The sequence below is a fragment of the Strongylocentrotus purpuratus genome, unplaced genomic scaffold (genome assembly GCF_000002235.5).
Source record: "Strongylocentrotus purpuratus isolate Spur 01 unplaced genomic scaffold, Spur_5.0 spur5_scaffold_20, whole genome shotgun sequence".
Lineage (NCBI taxonomy): Eukaryota > Metazoa > Echinodermata > Echinoidea > Camarodonta > Strongylocentrotidae > Strongylocentrotus > Strongylocentrotus purpuratus.
Window position 1 is genome coordinate 30,019,983 of NW_022145606.1, and position 26,596 is coordinate 30,046,578.

At 36.7% G+C, this 26,596-nt stretch overlaps 1 protein-coding gene across 3 annotated transcripts in view; it reads left to right on the plus strand.

The window, feature by feature from the left end:
* LOC580229 (epidermal growth factor receptor kinase substrate 8) overlaps positions 1 to 26,596 on the plus strand; it is a 74,363-nt gene that overhangs the window by 4,530 nt on the left and 43,237 nt on the right. For 2 of the 3 annotated variants that reach the window (XM_030993163.1, XM_030993165.1), the window contains exon 2: positions 13,001 to 13,059. The gene's annotated coding sequence lies outside the window, so the exon portion shown is untranslated. Of the gene's footprint in view, positions 1 to 13,000; positions 13,060 to 26,140; positions 26,274 to 26,596 lie in introns of those variants that run through there. The other variant, XM_030993164.1, reaches the window with a different exon arrangement.

A 26,596-nucleotide genomic window follows, 5' to 3' on the forward strand; every position in this document is an offset into this window, starting at 1 on the left:
AAACAGGCAAATGAAAGGAGAGTCAGGGATTTCATACAAAAAAAGCCCCAAATTACAATAGGACTTTGAAATCTTATGTGGATTTGCTCAAGCAGGTAGGCTGTAGTCTAAAGGAGCAGACCCTCATTCCGATCTGACAGATTGGTGAAGAAAGTTCATAATATGCATGTAATGTATGTAGATTGTAATTCATAATTCCCATGCCCCTTGCCAACTTTCATTAAGTAAAGCACCTAGTGTCACCTTATTGTCCATGATATATTAGACATCCACAGTTGTACATACACAGGTAGCAAATGCAATTGTACTGTGAAAAACATTGCATCAATGACTTTGTCCTATCTTTAAAGAGTCTGCATAATGCAACTACATGTAGGTGCAGGTATCAGAAATATTCTTATTCAATTTTGTGTGTATTCGCGTTATTTTTAGATCATGCGGAATGAAACGTCATTTTCTTCGGGTCATTTTCCTTGTGTCATTACCCACTCTCAGAATAACTTGTAAAAAGGCATTCATTCAAAACTGACTTTTTTGGTTTTGTCAGTCTCATGAACCCTTAGAAACCTTTTCAGAAGGGCTGCTATCGATAGATAGATACCAACTTTATTGGTTTCATGGGCCAATCGCTTTTATCAGTCTCGTGAAACCTCAAAAATCTTTTCAGCAGGTTTTTGACACCGACTTGGTTGGTATCATGGGCTAAAACTTTTTCAGAAGGCCCATTACAGTGACTTTGTTGGTTTCATTGGCCATTGGAATGAGTAGCGTTTTAAAATCTTCAGAAAATTTGACAGAAAGACAGCAATATTGACTTTGTTAATGTCATGGGGCATCAGTCTCGACTTTCAAACCTTCAGACAGTTTTTCAGAAGGGCCTGCTATATACTTTGTTGGTGTCATTGGTGCTCAGCGTCGTTTAAAAAAACCCCAGAAAAGTTGTCAGAAGGCAAGCGTGTGTTACACTGTGACTTTGTGCCATCAATGTTGTTTAAAAACCCTCCAAAAGGTGCTAGAAGATTAGTGACCCCTTATTTTGTTGGTGTTTTGGGGCATCAGTCTCAAACCTTCATACATTTTTTTCAGAAGGCCCTTAGCTGCGACTTAGTTGATCTCATTCTCATCAGTCTCTTTTTGAAAATCATCAGAAAAAACTTGTTGGAAAGGCAGCTGGACATCACCTCAGAGGTGATTTGTCACTAACTTTGTTGATTTCATGGGCCATCAAATATCAGTCTCTCTGAAAACTCTTCAGCAGTTCTTTGACACGTACAATGTATTGCCATTTTTTTTTTTTTTGGGGGGGGGGGTCTCATAAACCAACTGTCTGGAACCCTCAGACACATTTACATGAACACATATCTTTTCTGAATCTTTTAGAGTTGTTTGCCATTATAAGGTTGGACTTTACATTAAATGTAGATGGACACTTACAGGTGTACCTCTAAATGTACATATACAGTCACACCTGCTAAGTCACCACCTGCATACAAAGACCACTTTTTTCTTTCCCTTGAAAATGGTTTCACATTGAAACATGTACGGAAGGAACCTGTCTACAAAGACCAACTTTTGTGTTTCCCTTGGGCGGTCGCTACAGACAGGTTTGACTGTATATGGTACATGGATCTGTAAGCTGTGTATTCCTGTATCAACGGCACATACAATGTAACACCAGTGCATGCATTAAAGCATGTAGATTATGCACATATCTAGGGGGCCCAGTTTATTTACGTAACTGTCCATGTAGAAATAACTGTCACTAAATCTATGTACCTAAGAGATCAAGCACAGTTGGCACTCTATCTTGAAAAGTACTTTTCTGATTCCTTTTCTTTTCAAAATCCTAAAAATAGATAGACACAATAAAGGTCACCCGAGTGAAATCATAAAAGTGGTCCTTGACACAAAAAAGAGGTTTCTCTATATTTGAGAGTTCAGTTTCGGGAAGGCCAGGTTTCTATTATTTTTGAGTGATAATTATATATATTATCCTTGAAAATATTTGTTTTTAAACAATATTTTTTTCTTTTCATCAGATTTTATTAGAACTAAGCCAAGGGCAACTTGATTGAATTTGATTTCAATTTTGTTTTCAATCTTGATTTTCTAAAGCTTTTGATCCAGTGTGAATTCACCAGGGTTTGAGGGAGGGGAACCTTGTAAATGGACATGTAATTTATAATTTCATCCCTGGACCAAAATAAATAAACTTTGTACAAGACAACCACTAACCAAAATTGAAACTATATTCCCTAAATCTGTAATGAAATACACACATGATCATCTGTACATACATGTAGGCCTACAGTACATTTTCACATCTCATGTACCTGTAAATTCACAGTAATGTCCAGCAGAGCAATTAAATCTCGCTGAGGCAACTGTCGAATCACCTAATTATTTCTCTGGAATATATACAGCAAGCTACATGTATGTACACTAACCATTGCATATATATTTTTAATACTTTATCAAGGGCTTGTCTATACCAGGCCTTTACTCTAATTATGGACCCCCCCCCCCCCCCATTTAGAATCCAAGGGATCATGCAAACTTGAGAATTCTCCTACAGTGTACAGTATCTGTTTGGATTGAAATAAATAAAGTTTGAATTTGAATTTGAATTTGCATACAGACTGCTAAAATGCTAATATGTATATCCAGATCCCTGTCCCTCCCAAAATTGTGTGGGGCCCCGGTGTATCCCGAGTGTGGATTTAGGATTATTTACTCTGTGAATAAAAATGGCTTCTAAACTCCCTTACGTGTACCCTGCAGATCCATCTCACCCAAAAAAGATGGTACAAGAAAAGGCCCTTAAAGTCTGTCCCTAATTTAAGATGTCATGAGGGGCCGTCTAATTCCAGTTAAAAAACAACATCTCTCAATCAATACACATCCATGGGAGACAAAGGGCCCGTTCCGCTGCCCTCTATAAAAAGGCGTGTCAATCTATAACGTTATATTCCAAGTGTAAAGGGCATTGATTTTCGCCGGAGGGCAGGCTTGTCGCGCAACCCACGCGGAGCAAGCGCAACAATTGCTTCGCGAGACTTAAGAGAATGATGTTTCATCGCTGGAACATTTTCTTTTGTGTTTCACGAGTGATCCCATTTGTAAACATGTTCAGTGAGGGTTTTCCTTTGTGCTAGGGTGAAATATTTATGTCTTGTGATGGACAAACATTCAGGTCGTAAAAAAACATGAATGAAACGTGCATGCATTAAGTATCGTGCGATGAACAGGTATTGTTTTGCAAGACAGTGGCTGTAAGCGATGTGTCTGGCTTTCTGTCAAGCAATCTTTATGATAATATATTGATTTGATAATAATGATAATAACAGGCATAGCGCCTTCTATCTAGAAATTCTATTCGAGGCGCATTTATTATTATCCCGGCTATATAGCCTTGCTGCCATTACAGCGCTCCAGCATATCAAGGAATTAGTTCCTGCCAGGACTTACATAGCCGCGAGACACGAGGGAATGAATATTTTATCCCTTGAACATTTTCTTTTGTGTTTCGCGAGCAAATTAACATGTTCAGTGAGAAGTTTTATTGTGCTAGAGTGAAATATACATGTATAATGTCTCAACATGGACAAACATTTGAGTTATGTAACAAAACATGAATGAAACAAGCATGCATTAAAGATCTGGTCATCCGATTGCATTGTAAAAAAGAAACATTGAATCGATCAGAAAAAGTTGATCATCTAGTATAACCCCTAATGTATAAAGTATTGGTGTGTACTGCAAGGTTCTGGAATCATCTCTTAATCAAAATGCTAAGAAATTTGGCCCAGTCTTGGTAAAGTTACAAGCACTGTACACATAAATATGTATATGGGACTACACAAACATGTACATGTAGCATAAAAATCTGTCCCGATTTTTATGTACATGTAAATGCCTTATTTAGAATACAAAAGCATTTGAAGAGCCATGCTTTTCAGGGAACATTTTTTATCTGATGTTCTTCCACACTTGCATACATCATGTAATTATGTGATAACGGTCACAAATTATTTTTCACCTCTTCCGAGAACTCAACCATCTCTTCAAGTATTGTGCAATAGACAGGTATCGCTTTGACAGTATGCTGTTTTGCAATGCGTCAGACTTTCTGTCATGTATTTTTTATTATATTATATTGATTTATGGACTTAAATGGTTGCGAGACATGAGAGAATGAATATTTAATCACATTTTCTTTTGTGTTTTGCGAGCAATATGTTAACATGATTAGTGAGAAGTTTCATTGTGCTTGGGTGACATATATACCAGTATGTCTTATGATGGACTAACATTTGAGTCATGTAACAAGACATGAATGAATCGAGCATGCATTAATAATTGCATGATCGACATGTATTGTTTTGCAAGACAATGGCTGTATGCAATGTGTCAGACATTCTGTCATGTATTTTTCATTATATTATTGATTGATGGACTCAAGTCATGTTAAATGTACCAATAACAAAGATTGATGATTGTTTGTGACACCTTTTGTGTCCGCTTTGCCACACACAACATTGACACTTACAATGTACATGGAGACAGGATGTTTAATCCAATTGCATCTATATGGAGATGCTGCTTATGAAATTATCGCATTTACCGGCATTAAGGCCGCAGCGCCGTATAGCCCCCCCCCCCCCCCCCCTGGCCCCCTCGATTTTTGAGATTTTGTAGGGAAAAAAAAAGGAAGAATGAAAACAAAAAACTGGGGAAAGGTGCAATGCTGCAAGACCAAATGAAATCATTGATATTTTCTTGTGGAAAACTATTTATTCTACAAACTGATACCAAATTTCATATGCTCCATGTATTTGTTTCTCCATGCAATCAACTCCAGACATCAAAGCTTAAAGCCAATCCCTGGAGGTGTAACACCATTGAAACCTTTTTTAGATACCAATTACCACCGTAGAATCTCTATACTGTACTTGATATTCATCAGAGCTTCTCAGCTTCACAAAATTGATGTTTCCATCTACACGTACATGTATACATGTACATGTATACATTTAGGCGAGTAATACAATAGCCTGGAATGAGGGGTATAATTGATCTCTCACTGCTTCTCAATAGTGCTACCATTGATCACTCGTTGAAGCTCCCATGGACAAATTAACACACAAAATGGATATAGCCCTAGGAAGTACCGGTAATCAATATGAAGAGATACTTAAATTGACAAATTGAACAGAATTTGACCCTCGCATTCCGATCATGGCTTTCATGGTTTATTGTTAATTAGTTTAATGAGACCGCAGTTAATGTGTTGGTAATTCATCTGTCACATTTTTCCAATGGTGCTGATGATTTCTATGATGGCAACCAGGCTAATTAGACAGTGTATGTCTTTATAGTATTATTCTCGCGTGGTTAGTTTTTAGAGTTGGATTCTGGCTATGTGATGATATTGTGTTAGAAACTGTATGGAAGCAATGTTACAAGTTTATTAACATTCAAATATATGGATGTTTCTTTCTTGGGGAACTAGTGATGAGTTATACCATCAACCTGTAATTAAAGGTAATACAAAGTTTTGGGAAATTTAGAAAATTGGGTTGATAGTGATTCTTTACAATTTTGATATATTTGGATGCCCCTGTGGATGTTATATTAGCACTAGAAAATTTAGCCCTTAAAACACTTCTGTTTTTGAGAAAAATTGAATATAAAAATGTACCGGTGCTCCCAGTAAATGTTGATAAATTTCAAATAGCGCCTACGGCCGTACAATGGTAGCTGCCACCATGAAATTCTCAGAATATTTAGTGTGATATATAATTTCCAAACAGGAATAGCTAATTGGTCGATTTTAGTCAAGAAACATTGTTTTATAGCTTAATTAATATCTTGACTTTCAGAGGGAGCTATACAACATAAAGAGTTTGTTATTTACAATTTCATAACTTAAGACTCGATTTTACCCGCGCCAACGGTCACTGAATATTGTAGGATCGCATATGCTTCCAATATGTTCATTTGAACCAAATTCATGACCCCATACCAAACCTTTAACAAATAAACATCAATACTTGAATTCAATCTACATACATCACTGATTGCTATGTCGGGCAAGCCTCGGACAAGGTTTCGGGTTGTGAAGAATTCCCTTGTTTAAAACTCACCCCATTCACACATTTTTCTGAAATGGGCATATCTTCCCTACCCACCGAAAACTCACACACACACACACACACACACACAATTCACAATTTTGACATTGCGGATCGTCTTTCAAACTGTATCAAGGAAAACCGCTTGAATTTTCTAGGAAGTTTCTTTACAATCCTGTAATGATAATGCCATCAATTCAAGTCTCTGCAAGCCTTGATAATATGCTTCATTAGATTTCTGGGAGTTGTCTTATGAATAGAAATCACAGATATATTTTGTGGTTAAAGGTGTTTTTAGCTTTCGGTTCTTCTGCATGCTAAGCTCTGATGGTACAGTATGGTCACTATGGCTGTCTTGAAGAGAAAAGAGATTATAAGGGATAAAGGGGAAATCCCTTTTACTCTGTGGGATTGATAATGGAAATCATTAGTTGTTTGTAGCCTGTTAAGTATATAAAGCATTGGTGTACATAATATGCGGTTAAATAAAGAGATTATTTGGAATTTCTGTTAAATGTCATCCTAAAATTCTGAAAATTCTGAAAATTCCTCAAAAAACCTTTACAGCACATTAAAAGCATTGTTAAATAATGTTGAGTCTGAGATGCACGAACCTCATGTTATCAGTGTCTGTGATATGGTGTAATATTGAAGCCCTGATACAAGATTGCGCTTCAAAATGATCAAGAAGTGCCTCAAAAAAGTACAAATCTTTGAGTGCCGGTTTTACCATACTACCATATTTGCCGGCGTAAAGGCAGCAGTATTTTTGGAAGAGAAAATATCAAAAAGTCGGGGTGCGGCCTTTACAACGAAAGAGTAAAAAAAAAAAAAACGTAAGTCAAAACCAGCACAAATTTGCCCATATGGGACTACAAACGGTAAAATAACTGTACCACTATGGTACAGGACATTTTCAAACATCTTACCGACAATTTTATCTTGCATTGTTGACATGAAGACGAAAATAACTTCCTAAAACAACATTTGTCGATATATATCTTGATCTAAGTTTGTGCCATTGCATTGCAAAAGTAATTAAGGAAGGGACTGTTTAACGGACCTGCCGCGAAGCATCCATCCGAAGTCACCATTTTGTTTTTCCATTTCATGCCATTTCGCATTTCACCGTACATTGTGGTAGGGGTATATCGCACACCAAATCTGCTTGCGATCACTTTTTTAGCTAAACTTCCGGTAAATTATAAGAATATTGATGAATTTGGTATCAGTTTGTAAAAAAAAATAAGTGTTTTAACTTTTAAGAGAAAATTACAATTATTTTTTCCTCTTTGAAATGTCAAAGTTGGGGTGCGGTCTTATCGCCGGCAAAAACGGTACTTGTTTTCCCCAATAGACTAGTGTTATGAAAATAGTTTGGCAAACACAAAACTTGGTTTCAATATCCAATCATAAATATCTTGATAATCAGACAGGCAATCCGCTTGTAAAGGTCATGGGGTTCCTGACTGACCTAAAGGTTTCTAATTATCATTGCGAGCTGAGCTTATTCAAGGATTTGTTAATTTTGTTTAAAGGATCTAAAGACAAAGTTACCGGATCCCTTTAAGACTAAGCCTTCTACAAAAGTGCTATGAAGTACCATGACACACAAGCATCATGCAGAGCTTTCTATAGACCAGAAGATAGTACGACAAAATGCATGCCTGATTCTCAATAGGACCGTGGAGTATTCCATTCATCCAAGCAGTCAAGCTCTACTTAATACTAGAGATCTCAGTTCCACATTGGACTATTGTATTGTTAGGATGTGCGCTCGTTAGAGATGACCCTTGAGGCTACACGCAAGGTCTGCCATGGCATGGAATACATGTAGGTCTTGCTCAAATCAATACGTGAACGTAAGACTATGCGTTCATCTGTTAACATTTGTTGATTTCATAACTGTTACACATTGTCTCTTCAGGAGGATGTTTTTATTTGTTTATTTCATTTCATTTATAAAAAAACATTACAGTAAACATACAAACATGATATACATGGTACATGTGTATACAGATTTTTATAAAGGGAATTAAGGAGCAAACAATTTTTTATGGGAATGTGGGGTTAACAAAAAGGGCAATTGGCCTTTGAACGTCAACCCCTTTAAAAGTATATGCTGTATTGTTGAGAAAAGAAAAAAAGGAAAAGAAAAGCAGAGAAAACCTGAACACCAATACAAAAGAAAACAAAATGGTAGGAGAATACATGTACATTATAAAGTGCATTTATTGAAGCGTTACATCATTTAAAGGCCCACTGCACTACTTGTAGCTACTTGCGCCCTCTATATAACTAACAATGCCTAATCGGTGACCATTGGTCCCCCATGATCCTCTTTTTCTTATGTTAACTGAGAGCTGAGTTGATGAGATAACCACCTGTCCAGTGACCTTGCAGGGCAATCTAATCCCTCCTATAAACTATGGCAGATAAGCTTTAATTGCGCTAAGGGAACTTAAGGGTGCGTTTAATCGACACTTTTTCACCCTAGAATCACGGTTTCTAAAGACGTTTAGTTTAAAACGCAATGCGTTCAAGCGATTTTTTCGTCGGTCGTAAAAATAAACGTGTTTGAAAACACAAACATGAAACGCTGAAAAAGATGCGTTTTGTATCATGATTCAAAAGAATCACGGTCGCTAAAATTCGATTGAACGGACGGAGTTCTCAATCATGATTGTATGACGAAGCCTCTTCCGGTTTGGGAAAAACCGCGCGCCCGCTTTGCATGCAATTTGCGTTCACTATACCATCGTGGCCTGTTCCGTTATGTTATTCATTGTTTTTCCTTCTATCATTTCCTCTTTCTGTCTTTCCTTATGTTATTCTTTGTTTCTTCCTTCTATTCTTATGTTATTCTTTGTTTTTTTCCTTCTATCACCTTTTCTTATGTTATTCTTTGTTTTTATCATTCTATCATTTGCTCTTTCTGTCTTTCCTTATGTTATTCTTTGTTTTTTCCTTCTATACTTATGTAATTCTTTGTTTTTTCCTTCTATCACCTTTTCTTATGTAATTCTTTGTTTTTATCATTCTATCATTTGCTCTTTCTGTCTTTCCTTATGTTATTCTTTGTTTCTTCCTTCTATACTTATGTTATTCTTTGTTTTTTCCTTCTATCACCTTTTCTTATGTAATTCTTTGTTTTTATCATTCTATCATTTGCTCTTTCTGTCTTTCCTTATGTTATTCTTTGTTTTTTCCTTCTATACTTATGTTATTCTTTGTTTTTTCCTTCTATCACCTTTTCTTATGTAATTCTTTGTTTTTATCATTCTACCATTTGCTCTTTCTGTCTTTCCTTATGTTATTCTTTGTTTCTTCCTTCTATACTTATGTTATTCTTTGTTTTTTCCTTCTATCACCTTTTCTTATGTAATTCTTTGTTTTTATCATTCTATCATTTGTTCTTTCTGTCTTTCCTTATGTTATTCTTTGTTTCTTCCTTCTATACTTATGTTATTCTTTGTTTTTTCCTTCTATCACCTTTTCTTATGTAATTCTTTGTTTTAAGCATTCTATCATTTGCTCTTTCTGTCTTTCCTTATGTTATTCTTTGTTTCTTCCTTCTATTCTTATGTTATTCTTTGTTTTTTTTCCTTCTATCACCTTTTCTTATGTTATTCTTTGTTTTTATCATTCTATCATTTGTTCTTTCTGTCTTTCCTTATGTTATTCTTTGTTTCTTCCTTCTATACTTATGTTATTCTTTGTTTTTTCCTTCTATCACCTTTTATGTAATTCTTTGTTTTAAGCATATTCTATCACTCTCTCTTTCTGTCTTTCTGTCTTTCCTTATGTTATTCTTCGATTCTTCCTTCTTTCACCTTCTCTTATGTTATTCTTTGTTTTTATTATTCTATCGACTTTATCTTTCTGTCTTTCCTTATGTTATTCTTTGTTTCTTCCTTCTATCACCTTCTCATTCTTTGTCTTATTATTGCGATCTATGCTCAAAACAGCAGTCGACAGTCGGCCGTAAACAATTCCAGAAAGCGCGCGCCGAAGTTCCTGGGCCATACTGCGCAGTGTGATGCGCAGTGGTTTGGCTCGCAATGAGCTAGAATCAGCGTTGATGAAAAATTGCTTGAACGCAAACCGCAGTGACCTTGCTTTTTGTAACGGCGTTTTGAATTGTGATTCATGTTTGTGATTCTAGCTTCGAAAATTCGATTGAACGCACCCTTAAGCACGCGTGTTTGTGTGTATTTGGGTTTTTAACAGACTAGTATCATTCAGAGATTATTGTTTACAACTTTTAACATCACCATCCGAAAGCTGTGACCTGGTTTCAAACCAGGGTCCATGTGAGTCAAGTTGTAGAGCTGACCACTACTAGACTAACTTCCATCTCCCTTGTAAGGTTGTTAATTCTGTGTACCACATTGAAAGCTCCATTTTGAACCACAACACCAAAAACTGTTAAAAAACACTTTAATGTTTGCGAGCAAACTCTGTATTACCATTTCTGGTTACATGAAGGGCAACAAACCTACAGTTACTTAAACGACTTTTCAATGGTTATGATGGATTGCATGCATAGAAGGTCCAGCATTCCCAAGACTCTCTGTACATAGCGGGACTGGAGTAGCACGACTTCTTTGATCTGTTACGCCCACAGTTCCAGAGTAAGATTATTACAGAAAACATTTGACTGTATACACAACCATTGTTGAACTGGAATAGCTGCACCTTTGAGTTCTTTGGCTAAAGTTTATTTTGAAATTCAGTTGAGTCCTCGCTATGTATGTCGTTGTCATGGACTAGTTTCACTGCGGCAGTTATGTGAAAACTGTTAGTTGTGCTGGAAGTTGCAAAGTTCATTTCAGAAGTGTGAGATCTTCAAATAGACGGAATAGTATTGATTTCAGTTTTCGCAACAGTTTAGAAATGTAAATATACAGTAATTGTGAGCTCTGGCATACAATGTAGCATTGAATGGCATTTAACTTTGAGAGAATTAGTTTGCTCCAAGTAATTTGTTCATTATGCAGGCGATGGGTTTTTGACCGTGAAATAGAAAAAAGTTTTGACTTCAGTTTTAAAAACAATTTAATATACGTGCATATTCACCCCTGGTGTACATTGTAGATTTGAATAGTTTGAGTGAAGCGTGCTGTGAGTGCAATGCAGTTGATGTGTTTGGACCATGAGAGAAAAACGGATCGAGTTGAGTTTTAACAACAGATTAAAGATTATCTTCACCTTATTGACAACTTAAAGATAGACTGTAATTTTGAGAGCTCTGGCATAGAATTGAAAGGCAATTGGAATGAACTTACTGTACCCTGTGTAATTTGTTTACCGGTAAATGAAGCAGTCGATGGGTCTTTTTGACCAGATTCTAGGAGCTACTTTCTGACTCGAGTAATTACGCTGTTTTCTAGCTTTTGTCCTATTCACCTTCTGACATCACTGTACATTTCTAGATTTACTGCAATCTTGAAAATTAAATGGCTTTAGTGAGAAGTAAATGGCTTAAGTGAGAAACTTGGCAGAAGTAAAATGTTCTGAATGGCTTATTATGCAATAGGATAGCTACATGTAGGTCTAAGTACAGACAATCTTCTTCACATGCTGTTTAACGCATGAATTCTGTGAAGTGCGATAAATGGCTAAAACAACTACAATGTATTTTGATCTGGTTATCACTTTTTTTCCTCATCTAATAAACTTAAGAAAAACTAAACAATGTAAGATCTACGGGTATCAATTCTTCAATCATTATTATTGAATTTGAATCATTATTGGATTTTATTCAGTAAACTACAATTAACAACTAAATTATTCTTACCCTTCCCAAGTTTTGAAATATTGAAATATGTGAAACATAGATCCATACTGATTAATATTTCTTGAGAATGTGACATATTAAAGTTTACAGTAACATGTAGAAGTATTCAATACATGTACTATTTACCGTAAGCAGACAACATGTCATTCTTGAGTTATGAAAAAACAAACATCAATATTACAAAATAATTGTTAAAATCATTGCCAGAAGTCATGACTACCATTTAAAGTTTAAAAATATGGACAACTTTCATCGATTGGGAATAATCATATATTGTTATTTGGAATGGTATAATGACATTACTACCGGTAAAGCTTCTAGCAACCTTGAATTTTGTGGGCAAGCTTTCGTCCACTCCTGTGAACTTTCTCAAGCCAAATTATCAGTCACATGTTTTCTCAGTGGTGCCTGGTGTCTTGCAATCACTGGACCAAAAATAGGTGACAATAGGTATCCAGAGTCCCTGTTTAATGAAGGATTAATCCTCTTAATCCATATTGATTCTTTCACCTTTCTTTACCAGAAGTTGCTTTTAAAGTCAATGAGGGCATCATCCCATCCAATAATATGTCTTGTGTTGAAGGCATGTTCAGCTAAAGCTAAATGGGATGGCTGGCTTACGCAATCTGAGGGCTCTTTTGTGTTCTTTTAATCGCTCATTAAGAGTTCTGCCAGTTTCCCCAACGTGTAAACATGTAACCGATCACTTGGATTGAGAAAGTCCACAGGAGTAGTCAAAAAGCTTGCCTACAAAATTCTAGGTTGGTGTAGCTTCAAAAATTATGTGATACCTTTTATAGCCCCCTCTGCACTAGTTTGGCATGGAGGGTTTAGACCTCCCTGCGAGGTCACTTGCAGGTGGTTATCTCATCAAATCAGCTCTCAATTAACATAAGAAAAAGGGCATTATGGGGGATGAACGGGTACTGCTTAGGCATTGCTGGCTGGAAAGAGGGCGCAAGCAGCTATAGGTAGTGCAGTGATGTTTTAGATTGCAAACTATCTGTTGATTTGGAGAATAACATATATCTCTTGTTTCTCTCTTTCTTTTGTTCTTTTTTTGCAGGATATCTCTGGTCTTGATGTTCACACTATGATTGTCTCAGCTCACATGTGATTTCACAGGTTTGTGGTTTATTATCCTACTGAGTATTCAATTCGGCGTTGAAGGGATTGGGTATCTTTGTCTCAGATTCTGAAACAAAATCCTGGATTTAGCTCATGCTGCAATGATAATTGTAAACCTTTAGGTCAGTCAGGAACCCCACGACTTTTACAAGCCGATCGTCTGTTCGATTATCCAGATATTTATGATTGGAAATCGTAATCAAATTTTGCGTTTTCCTAACAGTTTTTATAACACTACAGTCTATTGGGAAAATGAGTACTGGTATGGTAAAATCTATAATTCAAAGATTGTTACTTTTGACCTTTAATAGCTTTCATGATGTGAAACAACTGGTCTTTCAAGCCATGTAGTTGTGTAGTTCCACATACCAACTTCCATTGCAGTGCATGTGATTTTCCACAAGATTAAATCAATTTCCGATCATTTTGATAACTCCGAAACCTGACATTGTACACCAATTCTGAGGCACCACATAGTCAACCTATCCCCATTGCTTCTAGACATTTCTTTTTATAGTGTTATCGCTTGATCAGAGCTAAAGTTTTATTACAGTACATGTAGGTTGATAAATCCTTTTTTCTCTCTCTGTCTTTTGTGAGGCTTTCCAGTTTCCACCTGTCATTTTCAACTCAATTTTATCTTTTTTCAAATCAATCTCCTTGCCTAGGTAGGTTTTAAACTTTTAAGCCTCCGTTTGGAATTGTCCTTCTTTCAATGCAAAGCTATCAGATTAATATCAAAGATTGAAGCTTGCTCACATTTGACATCATATTAAAGGTACTGTGTCCCTTTTGCAGCCAACCTCAAATGCTGTAGAACTTTGCAGGAATTATGAATTATATGTCATGTATGTCCTATCTGTGAAATTTAAACGTTAGCAGTGTCCTCATATTCGAATTATGCAAGGAAACCTGTTTACTTGCTAGACTTCACTGTCAGACACTATTGAGTGTCTGACTGGCTTTTTTTCTTCTTTGGTAATAACATACATGAAAAGAGTTGTAAAGGGTACATGAGCATTTGTCTACATCAATAACCCACTTCTGGTGATGGCCAAGATTAAACTGATGAATCTTTGCGCAGCATAAAACGTATGACCATTCGGTACAATTGTCTGAAAATCAAGACTATTACTTTTGGGCTCTATAACCCTAAAGTGGATTTGACAACTAATAGTCGTTATTTTCTCACTTGAAGACATTTTCAAACCCCAACTTTTTTAGGGAAGTTCTAAATTAGTATTATCTTTCAAATGCAGTTGGAATTTAACTTTTTCATTTTTTTGGCCTGCAAATGGGACATAGTACCTTTAAACTGGGACAGTTAAAAAAGCACTTTGATTGCTTACTTTGCTTCTCGATCTGCATGGTTGCTTGTTTGCCATACGTGCACCTTTGCACAAGACAGTAGGTAGTAATTGACAGAAGAACTGCTTTGTAGAACACAACAGCTTTTGCAAATAATTTCCATTCTTTATTGCCTCCCTATGCAATCCCTTTTTAATACTGTTATAGATTAATCTTGCATTGGAAACAGTTACGAAGCTGCAGCTGATTAAGAATGTGGGAAAATAACCTTTACAAATTTTTTATACATACATAGAGATTCATGAAGGAAATACATTTGTCAATTATTTAAAGAAGAATTTGGAAGGAGACACCTCAATTGTCACAACGTCAAATGAATAAGAGGTTCAAATTCAAAGAAATGTTATACTATTACTGGTAACTAATTAAGGTAAATATTATTACATTATTATTTACAGTATATTCTTAAAGTTTCATTGATACATGTACTGGTACACTCATTTTCAGAAGTAAATGTTCTGTCTGTTTCTGACTCTCTTATGGTTCTTGTGCTAAACTCTCAGAGAGGTTATTAAACACAAACACACTGAATGTCAAAACAAACTGATTGGTTTACATGTAGGAGCTTGGCTCCACATATTAAATTGAACAAATATGATACACGTATGTGTACATGCACTTAATATGCTGATATCAAAATATAATGAAGTATTTTGTACAGGCACCAAAGTGTGACTAATCTAGTTTTAATTACATCTAGGTTGTCTCTATGTCATCAATGTAATAAAGCAGACAAGATAGACATTATTAGCATAAAATGAATATATTACTTGCATTTCTCTCTCTGTGTCTGTCTGTCTGTCCCTCTCTTGTTCCCTCTATACTTCATATGCAATGTCACAAAGCAGCAGAAAAAGACATTTGACACAAAAATGAATATATTAGTGAAATTTCTCTCTCTGTCTCTCTTGCTCCCTCTCAACTTAATATTCGATGTAAGAAACCAGCAGAAAATTTTTTTTTAAAAAAATGAATACCGGTATATAAGTTACATTTCTCTCACTCTCTCTCTCTCTGTACTCCATTCTCCCCTAGATGTCAAATTAGGCTAAATCCTTATACATGTATGTGTATTTGTACATATTTATTCATCATGGCTAATCACGTCCTTAAAGATAAACTTTAGTACTGGTAATGCGATTGCATTGTGAAAGAAAAGGTGTGGAAAGGATCAGAAACAGTTGATCATGTAGCATGTAAGTATTGGTGTGCACTGCAAGGTTCTGGAGTCATCAAAATCATACTAAATTTGACCGAGTCTTGGTAAAGTAACAAGCACTGTACACGAAAAGCTATATATGGGACAACACACATGGTGTCGGGGCTAGTTCTACCTTGATTTCCTTGTCTTTCTATGCTCATTACTCAGCCAGTATACATTTTCTTCCAAAATTGTTTGGCACATGTCATTTATTTGTAATCTTGGACATTCAGTGTGTTTCGTTTGATTCTGTGAGAATTATTATTTTTTTTTTTTACCAGAACTGGAGTTTATCTTTAATAGCTTCCGATGTTTATATTTAGGAATCATGCTTCAGTGATGAGTTATTGTTATTAGGGGAGGTGTGACAATGACTCAGGCATGTTGAATGCAGATCATCAATGAATTTGATGATTTTTGACAGGGAAATGGACGAAGAGTTATGAAAACATTTATGACCCACCTCTGCGGGCTTCATTGCCCCCCACCTACTTATATGACGTAGTGCATGATTGGACGCAAATAACAATCAGTTTAGCCTGGCGTTTCATTGTAGGAACTTGCGCACTGGTCGGTCATTGTGTGCAGTGAAGTCCCTTTGATCGCCGGCAAATATTCCAAATATTTCAAGTTCACTCATCTGGTATCCATTACGGTGACATGTTCGTATACATGTAGGCAAATCAACATAAGGTATGTAGAGGGCATTGCATTGAGTGGTTGTGGATAAATGCGACAAAAATGACTTCCATACTATTGAAACGTCATTGAAAATAATGAAAGGAATTAAGCTCCCAGTTCTAGAATATGCTGACAATAATCTGATTATTTTGATATAATATAGAGAGAGGAAGGGAGGTAGGGATGGATAAAGGGAGGGAGGGTACCGGTATATAAAGAAGAGGGGGTGAAGAGGAAGGGCAGAGAGTGAGTTAGAGACAGGGAGAGGAGAGAGAGAGATAGATAGATAGAGAGAGAGAGAGAGAGAGAGGGAGAGAGAGAGAGAGAGAGAGTGAGATAGAGAGGGAGATAGAGAGGGAGGGAGGGCGGGAGGGACAGAGGGAGGGAGGGAGACAGAGAGAGACGGAGAGAGATAAATAGAGAGAGAGAGACAGAGAGAGAGACAGAGAGAGAGAGGGAGGGAGAGAGAGAGAGAGAGACATACATGACACAGACACGTACAGACAACCAAATAGAAGGCGAATGTGAGAAACTCCAGTTCCATAGTGTGTTATCTAGAGAAGATCTGAATACATACATGTATACTTTAACCTTTGGCTTGTCATTAACTCTGCAGTCCCCTTGCTAAGAATCCTTTAATTTTTATGCAGTTCTCTGACTCTGTCTCTTTCTCTCCAGGAAAAAAAATATTAAAAACATTTCGGGGGCTACTTTTCAAGCTTGCTTGCATGAAAATAACACTCTTTAATTTGTTTTGCATCAAACTCTATGCACATTTTGGGGCTTTTGGGGCATTTCTGGGGGAGAATTCGCCCAAGACCCGTGTATTTTTTCCCTGTTTCTCTCTCTTTCTCTTTCTCTCTCTCTCCCTCTCTCTCTCCCTCACTTAACCTGTTCTGTAATTACATGTACCAGTAGTCTGTATAGCTTGAACTCTACACTGTGTATATCTTTTTTCTTTCTTACCCTCCCTCTCTTCTTTCTATACATGTAGCTCTTACTCTCGATCTCGCTCTCTCTTTCTCTATGCCCCCCCCACTCTCCCTCTCTCTCCTCTCTCTCTCTCTCTCTTCCTCCTTTCGTTGATCTGTTATACATGAACACTGTACAGTTTGTGTGATAAATCTTAAAGCCGTCTTTCAATGAATAATGGTTTCTTCATACGACCCTGGATGCCTTTATTACATGCATGCATTGTTATGAAAGATATGGGGATTTTACAGTGTAAGCACCTATACATTGTGCACTACATCTTCCATGCAGTTTGAATCACTGCATGTTACTCAATAGTCATGTTAAGAAAAGACGCATAACGCAATTTTCAGACATCTCTGTCACTCGATTATTACCTTTATTATCATATAGTCAAACCTGTCTATACCCACCGCCCAAGGGAAACACAACAAAATGGTCTTTGTAGACAGGTGGTCTTTGTAGATGGCTCCTTTAGTACATGTTTCAATGAGAAACCATTTTCAAGGCAAACCAAATATGTGGTTTTTGTAGACAGGTGGTCACTAAAGCAGGTTTGACTAATACAAACTACTTTCTGGCTTGAGTATGGACACCCATTAATTGCTATTTTCTGACTATTCTAACATCAATTTTACATGTACCTGTACCCTTTTCTTGAAGTTATAATACTGTTTTTTGCCAAATGGTACTTCTACCAATTACATTGTAAAGCTCATAATTCCATGTTCGCATTTTATAAATATGGGAACCCAAAATGCAGGGGCCTCTCTATGTAGACTATTATAAATCTGCGTATTTCATAAGTCAAGTTCTTGAAATCTACAGTAGCCCTTCAATGTATATTGCTGTACTTGGCTAGACGTGTTAAGGACACAATTTATTTCTGGAACATTACACAGCAATGATGTCAATTAAATTCCACGCCTTTTTCATGCAGTAGGAAAAAAGGAAACACTACATGACGTACGCTCAGAATGCCTTCACAGTAAGTGCAAACCTTGAAAACGGAAACCGAACACAAACAAGAAAAACATGAGAACACTAGAGAGAGAGAGAGAGTGTGTGAGAGAGGGAAAGAAAGAAAAGGAGAGAGAGAGAGAGAGAGAGAGCCCTATAGAGAGACAGAGAAAGAGGGAAAGAAAAGAATGGAAATGCTAAGAATAGCTCAGTTCATATCTGCACAACCGTAGTATTTTGATATGCTTCGTTATGCAATTTTTCCTCCACAGTTCATGCTAATAGGGAGGTGCATGCATGATACCATAACCATATCATAATATTGTGGTATTTTTCTGTAAGCACTGTTGATAATGTTGAGGAATGCCACAATATTTCCAGCTTTTGTTGGGTTTCGCTTTGCCTTTGGTGGAGATTTCTTAGATGTTTTAGCTGATCTTTCTTATGGTAGAGGAAGTGTACATGGAGGAGGAACTGTGGCAATGTACCTGTAAACATAGCCACAACTGCGGCTACTTTAAGAATAGGTGGTAACTATGAACAGGGCGAAAATGTAGGGCGAGAGAGAGAGAGATATCAAGAGATGTACATGTACTGCAGTTGGTAGCATATAATTTTGCAGCTATTAACTGATAGATGTCAAATACATGTATGGACAATGCCTGAGAGAGAGAGAGAGAGAGAGAGAGAGAGAGAGAGAGAGAGAGAGAGAGGAGAGAGAGCAAGGGAGAGATATAAACAGAGAGAGAAAGCTACAGCTAGGGAAAGGGGAAAAGAAACTGACAGTATAGAATGCAACAGAGAGAGAGAGAGGGGGGGGGGGGGGGGGGAGAAAGAGAGAGAGAGAGAGATAGAGAGATAGAGAGAGAGAGAAAGGGAGAGATAGATACAGAGAGAGAAATAAACAGCAATAGCAAGGGAGAAATGGAGAAAGAAACTGACAGTATATAATGCAATAGACAGAGAGAGAGAAAGAGAGAGAGAGAGAAAGGGAGAAAGAAGCCCATATTGTTGCAGATGGGATTGTCTTTGGCAAAGGAAGCACTCCGCACACAATACATGCATGCATTTGAAAGTATAGTAAAGTTTTATTTAACCATAAAATGAAACATGTACATACAAATGAGTAACATAGTAAACATATTACGGTAAAGGACACCCTTAGAAGCAAATTGCTTGTGGTGGGGCCTTAAAAAGAAAAAACAAACTACACATAAATTATACAGTTTAAAAACTTTAAAATAACATGATACAAACACACAAGCACGCTCACACATATACATACACACATACATTCAAAATATCCTCCTCTTGGCAAGTGTTGGAAAACAATACTTCACAGCCAGTTGAAGATTTAAATCTGAGCTGACTCTTGGGGGGAATCCTATTGAAGCGAAGAGAGCCCCCATTGTTCCGAGGAATGCAGGTAGGACAATAGCGTGGGGGTGAGTACAGAGGGGGTACTGTCAAGCGGAGGGTGAAAATGAAAAAAGAAATGCTGAGAGTATGTACATGTACGAGGAAAGTATACATGCAAACTGTTATCTCCCTACATACATGTATCTCTCTCTCTCACCCTCTCTCTTGTTCTCCCTCATCTCTCTCTCTCTCTCCTTCATAGCCCTCCAGAAAAGTATAGAAAATTATGATGTCATGGTACAATTTGTGTATTAATGTGGTCTAACCATTTATAATTGTTTGTGTTGACCAACACACACTGTAAACATACATGCACAGTCATGTTTAAGGGATCACCTGTATACAAAATACCATCTGTCTATAAAGACCACTATTTGGGTATTCCCTTGAATATGATTTTTCATTGAAACCTGTACATAAAGACCACTTTACATGTTTCCCTGTTGCACAACACATACCATTGATGGTAACTTTGCCATCAATTATAACTACCATGTAAACCTTGATTTTGATTGGCTGTTGAGCCCTGTTACCATGGTAGTTGACATTGATGGCAAAGTTACCATCAATGGTAAGTTTTATGCAACATGCAAGCCCAGAAACATTTTGAAAGCATAGAAATCGATGTTGTGGTTCATTTGCTTTGCACCATGTAAACTGATGAATCTTGCAAAATTGGTTAGTTTGATGCAAGCAAACCTTCCTACCATTGCTTCTTTCTAGGTATGGCTTCATCAGCTCGAGATTGCCAAATAGCATGCTATTTCTGATTTGGAAAATAATCCTGAAGTTACAAATCGCGTCTTCATCAGCTCGAGACTCAACCTCGAAACCTGAAACTCAAGCCTGGGAAATTAGCTCAGCGTTCGCGCATAGTGTGAGTCTTCGGGCTGGTGAATAAGTACCGGACACCTAGCGGGATATTTTGCCAAATAGCGAGATACTTTGCAAACTAGCCCAAGATATCCTGGGATGATTATCTCGACCAAATATCCTGCTAATTGCAACTTCGGGCTGATGAGGACGCAACTTAACTGGATAATTTGCGATCAGTATAGTTGAAATAGCGGGATATTTGGCAATCTCGAGCTGATGAAGATAGGCCTTCTCTGTCCCTTCTCTGTCCCTCACCATCTCTGAAGTCTTTCAACCTCTCCTTTCTCCATCCTCCATTGATATCCTTTCTCTCACTATCACCTAATGTCTAGACTCTACATTTAATTATGTCTCTCGTTCTTTCTCTTTCATGGCACCTTGATTTATGTTTTATGTTTCTAATTATTTCTTTGACTCTTTTCCTATCTCTCTAATAGCTATATATTTGCTTTTGTCTTCTCTCTCTCTCTCTCTCTCTCTCTCTCTTTCTCTCTCTATCTCTCTCTTTCTCTCTCCCTCTCCTTCTCTCTCCCTATCTCTCCCTCTCTCTCCTTTTCTCTCCTCTCTCATTTTCTCTCCTTCTTTCCCCCTCTTTCTCTCATTACCTCAGTCATGCATGTAAGTCTATTACTTACTATCAGTATCGTACTGTATTGTGTAATAATATTCAAACTTTCAAATCTAGACCCAAGATTCGCCTTCTCAAATGTTATGCTTACTGCCTACCATTTCTCATTTTCACAGCTCTACTGTAACTTTATTGACATTTATTTGCACATTGGCAACTTCCTTCTTGATATTTTGTAATTTTAATTCTCAAAACTGTCTCATCTCATATATATTTTTTCAAACTAAGAATAGTGATAAGTGTAGTGATCAAGCTTGTTCTTATTTTGATATTTCATATCCTCCATTTAGTAGAAGTTATCTGTAATTTTGTTGCTTTATTCATTATAAAGCACATTGGTATTTTCCATGAAGATAGAATGCGCTCTAGAAGCCTACCGGTAGGTCATTTATTAAAAAAAAGGAAAGTGAAAATAATTGTTTCGAATTTGAGGAGAATAAAAGTGATTCATTTAAACTGTAAGAAAGGGTTTTAACCGCTTTTTCCTTTGAAAATCTAACCTTGGAATATCCAAGAGTTACTAAGGTTTCTATGGCCGATTGTGAATAGAATGAGACACCTGCAGTAGTTTCCGCACCGTGCAAGCGAGAGAACGAGAAGGAGATGCAACGATTTAAATCTGAATTTAAGGGTGGTTTATTCCTTTAGTAAGCTCTTTGCGTTTAGGATCTTTAATCGCCTTTTCTTCTATGAACGCGAAGCTTTGCATACCAATGTTTGTCTGCTGGAGTGGCTTTGGATAATCACAGTTCATTTGCATATAACGGTACATTTCATGTATTAAGGTGGTTTGACTATGAGCGCGTTTATCTAGGCTTGCCACTAGATATGTACATTTCGTACCCCACTATCGAACCCCACTATCATACCCCACTATACGATCGTGATTTGCGGGATGTCGCGTTTATCTACTCTTCACGATTCAAAATAAAGGCCTTGTGTCTGCCCAGCTGTTTTGACCCGGGAAGCAGACAGTTTCTCGAAGGTCAAATTCACACACATGCTTGTACACAACACCTGTGTGGTCCTATTTGTATGTGACGTTCAAAACAGCTTTGCGTTTATCGACCTCTCAGAAACGTGATTCTGGCTGTATGTCACATACAAAACGCACCTTTTTGCGTCTTTTGATATGCCCATATCTAAAGACGTTTGAAAAAGGCTTTGCGTTTATCTACTTCTAAATTTGCCTGAAAGACGTTTGAGAAACCTGATTCTAGCCAAAAATTTCCTAGATAAACGCAACCTATGTATACTTTGGTAGTCATCGCTAGCATAGGCCTTCACACAGGTATACCATGAAACCTGTATATAAAGACTGCTCAATGTATTAATATTTATTGAATAAATCTTTGTTTTTGAAAGTGCTATCTTACAAAGTATTTGAAATATTTTTCTATGATTGCATCTTCTGTGAAAATTTAGTGAATGCTCTAGTTTTTGCATTTACTAATTTTTGCTATATAACTGTAGGTAAGACACACATTATGGCTTTTCCTACCTAACAACACAGAATGTATGCTATACGCTTTCCAAATTTTGAAGTACAATTACTTGTAACAGGTGAATGAAATATTTGTAACAGGGCACTTAACAAAGATTTTGCATTACATTTCATTATATTACTAAAAATGGCCTACTGGTATTCTATCATTTTCATTTGAGAATAAACAAGACTGCATCCCTCATTATTTACTCCATTCGACCATTTACTGCATTTCCTTCTAACCAAAACAATTAAAAAAATCTCACAAAAGAATTCAAATGTATAGAAAACTAGAGCTTTCATTATAATTCAACCCTTTACTTATGGGAGCCTAGTGGTCCCTGTGTTAAACCTATGGGACCTATACAGTTCAGTAGTCAACAGGTTAAACAAGTGTAGAAATAGGATGTGTGTCCTGTCCTATGCAGAAGAAAAATGCGGTCAAAGGAAAATATGTGGATTGCAGATATTTGCGGTCAGAATCGGTTCAGAGACTTCCAAAGAACCCTTCTCAGTTGTTCAGGATACTAATTCTTTATCTCACAGCCTGTTCACACTAAAGAAAATTTACACAAATCTTGTACAAAGAAACAGCATCTACATGTAGAAAAAAAAATCATAGTTTGGCAATAAAACTACATGTACATGTATGAATAAATATTGGTGACAGGGTTATTACTGTACACACTTGAAAAAAATAAATTATATTTGGTTAAAAGAAACAGGTTTTCAAGAGAGATCAGCTGACAAAAACTGGCACTATAATATTTACTAGATCAGCTTTGATATGTCACTAGATGACAATCTCATGCCCACTGATTGCAATAAACCCACCTCAGTTTAAACGATCTACATGTACATACATGTACAATGTGACGTTCACACTATTCCTTTTTTCGGACTAGAGGAAATTTGAATAAAAATTGTATAAAAAAACGTTGCATGAAACGTTACCATATACTGAAATTAACATTTGGCATTAACACTGGGTAGCAATATATTATATGGCGTTCAGACTAGAATGGGACCTGGATTCTTTATAAAATATTCTTTCAAAACGATGCTTAAATGTGCGTTTTGCTATATATGATGTTTCATTGAACATCACTTTATTATATTGCATTCAAATTAGAGAAATATATTGTACAACTCTATGATTTTCTTGTTTGGCTATACAATGAATTTCAATAATGTGAATGGGGAGGTGTCTCTAAGGCACTGGGGTCAATGCATTCCAATCATCTATTTCACTGGTTGATAAAGTGAGGTAGGATAATGAAGATAACTATTGTGGTTAGGGACGTTTTGTAAAAGACTAGTGGACCCATTTCTAGTGATTTCTGGTTTTAAATTAAAGGCTACTGTGAGAAGTATCAGTGAGCCATATTTTCAGGAGATACCTGTAATATATTCTTCATTTTAGATCATTTTAGATCATTTAGTAAAAGCATGTATATTTGACTTTGTTGTTGACCTTGAAGACCCATCATTATTTTATGCAGATGCTAAGACCAGAAAAAAAAAGAATAAAAAGGTAACCACATGAGGTACAATATGACTAAACAGACATATTTTATCCATTCATGGAATCGATCATTTTTGTATGAAAATTGAAAGTAAAGCAACTTGAGGATAACACATTTATTTGATTTAATTAAAATAAAAGACACACCATGAAAAGGAATTGATTTTGTAAATATATCGCCAAACATACTATCGGACTCCCTTTGGATTTTGTTATATTTCATTTTTCATGAACCTTCCTTGATATCATCTTTAAAGTCTGTTGTAAACAAGCTCTTTCAATCGCTATCGTAATGATGATAATAGGAATTTTTTTTAAAGGAAAATCTGAGGTCAAGGGGGTTATCTTTCTGTATTTCCCACTGTTAAATTGCCGAAAACTGTACAGGTAACACCATTGAGGTCAAAAGTTCTTGTGTTCCGGAAATGGGATTTTCAATAATATCATAACCAATACCAGACGAGGAATAATTCTTTCCATATATGTGAGAGAGGGAAATATTTATATTAGCTGTGATTACATATAGATCAAGGTGATTATGATCATATAATTACTATGCATATTTCAAATCATCAATTGAAGTAGAACTTCAACTTTTCAACACAACTATTCAAGGGGATTACATGTGCAGTATGTACACTGTATGGAAATGCAAAGTTATATTCATATTGTTGGCGTATTTGTATAGCAATTTCAGAACCTATGTAGAAAAGTGGTATGATGCATATTTCTTAATAGATTTGTGTTAGTAGATGTCTGTCATTGAATTCAATAATCTAAGGGTACCAGTAATTGACATTTTATTCAGTACCTTGAGGTCCTCTTTCGAGATAAAATAATAGTCTTCATTGTAGTCTTAGAGCGTAACTAATCTCAAATATTTCTGAAAAGCCACAAGCTCACATGCTCAAATTTTCTTCCTATTTCTGATCTCTCACAGCAAAAAATACAATAGCTAAACTCGAGGGTTCAGTAACACAAAGACGTAACTTACTCAATATTTTACCAAAATGAATATTTGATATCAAAATGTTCAGAAAAATGTGGGCTTTCCAGGAAACACAAAGACTTAACTCCACCCAACACCCCATTGAAGTTAAAGGCTAGTGAAACGCAGACTTAACTCCTTAAGGCCCAAGTGCTCAGTGACACTTAAACCACTTTTTCTCAAAATGGAGTTACGTCTTTGTGTCACTGACCCTTCGATATGTACTTTGCCATGATGGACATGTATGCATTGCCTTGCATTGCCATATCTCCAACCGTAGGGTTGCACCGATTTGCCAAATGGGCTGGGTCGGCACGGGATGGTCCCTGTCTCTCCCTGTCTCTCCCTAGGCCTGTTTTCATCAGCTTGAGATTGCCAAATAACCCGCTATTTCAACTATCCCGATCGCAAATTATCCAGTTAACTTGCATCTTCATCAGCCCAAAGTTGCAATTAGCGAGGTATTTGGTCGTGATAATCATCCCAAGATATCTTGGGCTAGTTTGCAAAATATCCCGCTATTTGTCTGATGCGTCTTGAACAGCCTAAAGACTCGCACTATGCGTGAACGCTGAGCAAAATATCTCGAGCTTGAGTTTCAAGTTTGAGTTTGAGTCTCGAGCTGATGAGGACGCAATTTGTAACTTCTGGATTATTTCCCGAATCGGAAATACATGTAGCGGCCATTTGGTAATCTCGAGCTGATCGAAACAGGCCTCCTGTCTCTCCATTTGTTAGGGTGTATGCTTTATTATCAAGTACAACCTCGTTTCACGCTCGGTTAAGCCGCAGACAATAGAGAAGCATATCCTGTCCTCCCTAAAAATATTCAGCCCTCCTTTCAGGTCCCACAGTACGTGGTCCGTTTGTGAGTCACTTAGTACTGTATCCAGGAATGTAACTTTTGTGAGAAAAACGTGAAAAAGGGTGGAATAGCATATTTCTCTCAGCAGCGTTGCGTGCAGAAGGCTTGATTTGTTATTAAAATTGGAACTTTTGATAGCGATAGACGCACAGACTCGTGTTTTGGATTTATTGGCTAATTCTATTTCAAGTTCTGCTTGCTGTTTCACTGAGGCAAGTACCAAGCCTTCTTCCAGTTCTCAGGTAAACAAATCGTTTAAAAAAGGTGGACTGATATATTTCTATAAGTTGGATTTTGTGCAGAATATGCTTGACTTGTGATAAAAGTTGGAACTTTTGATGGTGATAGATGTGGATAGTCTTGTCTACGATCTAATGAGGTATTATATGTTACAAGTTCTTCTTGATGTTTGACTGAACCAATTACTTACTTGGTTTTTTCTACCAGTTCTCAGGAATACAATTAGTTGTCATCAGGTGGAATCTTCCATGTCAATTCGATGCAGTTTGTGCACTATTTATGACTTGTTATGAAGGTTGGAACTACTGATAGTGATAGACATCGA